The sequence below is a fragment of the Tursiops truncatus genome, chromosome 9, assembly GCF_011762595.2.
Source record: "Tursiops truncatus isolate mTurTru1 chromosome 9, mTurTru1.mat.Y, whole genome shotgun sequence".
Lineage (NCBI taxonomy): Eukaryota > Metazoa > Chordata > Mammalia > Artiodactyla > Delphinidae > Tursiops > Tursiops truncatus.
In genome coordinates, this window is record NC_047042.1 from 35,229,992 (window position 1) to 35,235,745 (window position 5,754).

The following is a 5,754-nucleotide window of genomic DNA, read 5'->3' on the forward strand; positions in this document are numbered from 1 at the left end:
TGGCATTTTTCACAGAACTAGAACAAAAAATTTCACAGTTTGTATGGAAACACAAAAGACCTCGAGTAGCCAAAGCAACCTTGAGAAAGAAAAACGGAGCTGGAGGAATCAGGCTCCCTTATTTCGACTATACTACAAAGCTACAGGAATCAAGACAGTATGGTACTGGCACAAAAACAGAAATATAGATCAATGGAACATGATAGAAAGCCTAGAGATAACCCCATGCACATATGGTCACATTATCTTTGATAAAGGAGGAAAGAGTATACAGTGGAGAAAGACAGCCTCTTCAATAAGTGGTGCTGGAAAACTGGACAGATACAGGTAAAAGAATGAAATTAGAACACTCTCCAACACCATACACAAAAATAAACTCAAAATGGATTAAAGACCTAAATGTATGGCCAGACACTATCAAACTCTTAGAGGATAACATAGGCAGAACACTCTATGACATAAATCACAGCAAGATCCTTTTTGACCCACCTCCTAGAGAAATGGAAATAAAAACAAAAATAAACAAATGGGACATAATGAAACTTAAAAGCTTTTGGACAGCAAAGGAAACCATAAACAAGACGAGAAGACAACCCTCAGAATGGGAGAAAATATTTGCAAATGAAGCAACTGACAAAGGATTAATCTCCAAAATTTACAACCAGCTCATGCAGCTCAATAACAAAAACAAACAACCCAATCCAAAAATGGGCAGAAGACCTAAATAGACATTTCTCCAAAGAAGATAAACAGATTGCCAACAAACACACGAAAGGATGCTCAACATCATTAATCATTAGAGAAATGCAAATCAAAACTACAATGAGATATCATCTCACTCTGGTCAGAATGGCCATCATCAAAAAATCTACAAACAATAAATGCTGGAGAGGGTGTGGAGAAAAGGGAATACTCTTGCACTGCTGGCGGGAATGTGAATTGGTACAGCCAATATGGAGAACAGTATGGACGTTCCTTAAAAAACTAAACATAGAACTACCATACGACCCAGCAATCCTACTACTGGGCATATACCCTGAGAAAACCATAATTCAAAAAGAGTCATGTACCAAAATGGTCATTGCAGCTCTATTTACAATAGCCAGGACATGGAAGCAACCTAAGTGTCCATCAACAGATGAATGGATAAAGAAGACGTGGCACATATATATATAATGTAATATTACTCAGCCATAAAAAGAAACGGAACTGAGTTACTTGTAGTGAGGTGGATGGACCTAAAGTCTGTCATACAGAGTGAAGTAAGTCAGAAAGAGAAAAACAAATACTGTATGCTAACACATACATATGCAATCTAAGAAAAAAAAAAAGTTAATTAAGAACCTAGGGGCAAGACGGGAATAAAGACACAGACCTACTAGAGAATGGACTTGAGGATATGGGGAGGGGAAAGGGTAAGCTGTGACAAAGTGAGAGAGTGGCATGGACATATATACACTGCCAAATGTAAAATAGATAGCTAGTGGGAAGCAGCTGCATGGCACAGGGAGATCAGCTCGGTGCTTTGTGACCACCTAGAGGGGTGGGATAGGGAGGGTGGGAGGGAAGGAGATGCAAGAGGGTAGAGAAATGGGAACGTATGTATATGTATAACTGATTCAGTGTGTTATAAAGCAGAAACACACTATTGTAAAGCAGTTATACTCCAATAAAGATGTTTAAAAAAAAATAAGGTGAGACAGTTAAAGACAAGATAATGCAGAGTCTTGAATTTCAATATGCCCTCCAGTGTCCCATAGACAACAGAGAACTATTAGAAGGAACATAAAGTTTCAGTTACACTAGATGAATAAGTTCTAGAGATCTGCAAAAAAAAAAAAAAAAAAAGCTTTGATTCATTTCATATATGTTACAATATTTTGACTGAAATTAATAAAAACTTCAAAAACATAGGTGACAAAGAAGATTAGCTATAAATTTTCATTTATTTCTGAATTTACTCAACGCTACTTCTGCAGCTTAGAACAACTTTTTGACATATAGTTATTTTCTCAGTATTACTCATCTGTAAGGAATCCTAAAAATTCTTAAACCAACCTTCACATTTTTATAAAAGGAAATTAAAGTTCCAGGAATTAAAAGGTGAAGCATGACTCTAAACATCTACTTAAATGCCAAGTCAAGATTAGAGCAAAGATTCCTAATTCCTGTTTCAGTCTTCATTTAAAGTGAAAAATAAAAGTAAGAGCAATGTCCAGAGATCTTGAGTATTTGAAGAACAACATTTAAAGCTGGGGAAACAGAAGTGGGTAAATAGTTGCCCTCATGGGACTCGCATTCTAGTGCGTGAGACAGACAAACCAGTGTCAAGACTGAACTCTGGTAACAACTAGTTTTCTGTACACTGACTCATCTTTTCCTCTAGCCGTAATTCCTTCCTGGAGAGCCTCAAATCCTTACCCTGGGCTTCTCTCTCTCACTGCCCTGTGGACTTTGTTCTGTCAACTGGCTTCTGGTTCACCTGCTTGCAAATGATTTCAAGATGCCACACCCAGTCTAACCCATACAAGCTGCCTAAGTTACTGCAGCCGCTTAAAATAACTTCACTTAAATCCCTAATTTCACTTCACAGTCAACAAAACCAAAACCAAACATATTCTCCCTCAAAACTGACTTCCTCTTTTCAATTTCCCCATTCCTATTCCTACTATTATTATTCTCCAGAATTCTGAGTCCTAAATTTTAAGTCACCTTTAACTCACCTGTGGCTCCCATTATCTAGTCAGTCTCTATATCCTATGTGTATTAGTCAAGGTTCTCCAGAGAAACAAAGATTTATTATATAAGAGACTGGCTCACACAATATGGGGGCCGGTGAGTCCAAAATCTGCAGAGTTCACTGATGTCCCAGTTAGTGTGTCAAGGCCAGCAAGCTGCTATAAAATCAGGAAGAACTAAGGTTCCAGTGTGAAGGCTGTCAGACAGAATTCTCTCTCATCTGGGGGAGGTGAGACCTTTGTTCTACTCAGGCCTTCAACAAACTGCATGAGGCCCAGTCATATTATAGAGGTTCAATCTGCTTTACTCAGTCTACAGATTCAAATTTTAATCTTATCAAAAAACACCCTCAGAGAAACACCCAGAATAATGTTTGACCAAATATCTCAGCACCCAGTGGCTCAGTCAAATTGACAAAAAAAATGAACCATCACACTACGGTTTTACTTTGCAAAAGTTTCACACTCTTTATTCTCACTCTCACTACCGTTATCTCAGTTCAGGTCCTTATGCTCTCCTACTGGTTTCCAGCAGAAGGATGTAAAACAGCCCCGTCCCATCCTTTAGTTCATATATCACTGGGTACACTGTGGATACACTTATTATCAAAAATGTTGTTTTCATCATATCATTCTTGTTCTATTCCTTAACTCACAATGGCATCTTACTCTAAATAGATCCAATTCTTTTCCTTATAATATATTGTTCTATATAATCCAGCCCTACCTGCCTCACTGACCTGTTTCTTCCATCAATCTCCTAAACCAGAACTTACATTATAAGTGGCCAATAGTAAAGTATGTTCTTCACTCATCAATGCCCTTTCTCTACTCAACATACTCTCCTTTTCTGGAAAGCACTGTGCATTCTTCTCTGCCTACCCCAATCCCATCTACCTGCTAAGATTTGTCTCCAGCTTCAACTCCTTTTTGAAGTTTTCCTAATTCTACAAACCATATAAATATCTTTTAATTTTCTAAACCTCATATGCATTTAAGCTAAACAGATGTTTAGCTTACTCTAAACTACTCTGTCTTGTACTCTGTTTTATTTCTGTTGTACATGCCTCTCTCCCTAGTCCCCAGTCTCACCCTACAGCCTCCAAATACATACCTTCTATTTATCTTGGGCTGAAAATCTTTGAATCTGTGATGTGTAAAGCAATGGATATACAGAGAGGTACTACTCTCAAGGACCTTACAGTTTCATGTGAGAGATAGATAATTATTCAAATAATTATGGAGCAATGTATTTCATGCTATAACAAAGGTACAAAACTCTAAGAGAATACAAGTAATTTAACAGAGGGAAAATCTAAACTGTAGAATCTAAATAGTAGAACAATGTGGTAGGGGATAAATTTAACAGGAGGAGGAGTGGAAAAGGCATTTCAAAAACTGAAAATAACCAATGAAAAGGAATAGAGACACTGAAAAAAATATATATATATGTAATGAGACATTTACCAAAATGATAAATATACTGGTATAAAGGATCAGAACCCAGGCACAGAATGGCTGAAAAACAAGAGATTAAATTCAGCAGAAGAATAACTGAGTATTAGGTAGAGCCCCAGAAGCAAAAACATGTCTGTAATACTGATAATGCTAAGTCCACAATTTGAATGGGCCCAAGGAGAATCAGCACGGCTGGAGGATGGAGCCAAGCCACTTCTAACCGAGGCAGCTGGCAGTCCCTAAAGCACAGGTGAAATGCTGTTCATTCCTTATCCATGATCCTAAACAACAAATATTTTCCATAACTCATTTGGCAATAAATCTAAGCTCATCTAGCAACAAAAACTGGCCTAGAAAGACATGAGGCTGTTTATTGTCTTCATCTCATTTAGCATTAATATCTATGAATTTCACTGCAGGAATATTAATTGTTTTTATTATGAGTAGTTGTCCCAGATCCCATTAAAGGTTACATAACATGTAACACTGAGTATGTGCTCCATACTACCTTTTTAAAATCTTATAAATTCTCAGTTCCAAAACATACCTGGCCCCTAGGGTTTTGGATAAGATTCTATGGACCTTAGATTTTGAGATTCCATAGAACCAGTCAGATACACAAAGGGATCTATCATCCAAAAAAAGGTTTCAGAGTGCAGGAAAGATCCATTTACAATGGTTTTGTTAAATGGAGGATAAGTTTTCAGTGCCATACACATTCTATTATTGAGCACTTCTGTTATCAGTGGCGAAGTTTATTTTATTTATACTTAAATAATATTAGTTAAAAACAAAAATAAACTGCCAATCATGAACTCTTAGATCAACTTTTCCCCCCCTTATAATGCCAAGAATACCAGAAAAAAACTTGTAAAACAACATTCTCTTTGCCTCCTATAACCTTAATAGATAGTTTCCTGGAATTGACTATTCAAATAGAAAATTAATTTCCATGCACAGCTGGAAATACCACATTGGCAGGCAAGAAAAACATCAAAAACCAGTAGATTAAATAAAAAGTGGAAGAACTACAAAGACTCGACAGAAAAGAACTTGCTCAGTAAGATGGTCATATGACAAAAGCTTTTCGTCTGTTTATTTAATATATGAATACATCTTTTAAAGTGAAGTAGCAATAATCAAGGAAGCTCTGGATCCAGAAACAATTAGGGGATTATATCATTCAAGAAGTTTTTCTAGTGTTGTATGAAAGGAGAAAAGCTTAGCAATCCTCTTGCCAGGGATGAAAGAGGTCCTTGGGCCTGCATAACACATGGTTAAGACATAGCCACCTACTCTGTGGCATCTAACCATGTTTTTGTTGTTGTTGTTGTTGTTGTTTACTTTGGGATGATGGAAAAGTTCTGAAGATGAATATTGGTGATGGTTGCACAAAAATGTGAAGGTACTTAATGTCACTAAAGTGTATACTCAGAAAGGGTTAAAATGGTAAATTTTATGATATATATTTTACTATAATAGAAAAATAATTTCAGTAATATACAAAAAGCTCTTACCAATCAGTAACAAAAGAGAACAATCTAAAAGAAAAATGGGC

General features: G+C 36.6%; 1 non-coding gene across 1 annotated transcript; it reads left to right on the forward strand.

Annotated features, from left to right (window-relative positions):
• Window positions 1-5,395: 5,395 nt before the first annotated feature.
• LOC117313666 (U6atac minor spliceosomal RNA) lies at window positions 5,396-5,518 on the forward strand. Its single transcript, XR_004528253.1, has one exon. It is a non-coding gene; the product is annotated as a U6atac minor spliceosomal RNA (small nuclear RNA).
• Window positions 5,519-5,754: the final 236 nt, after the last annotated feature.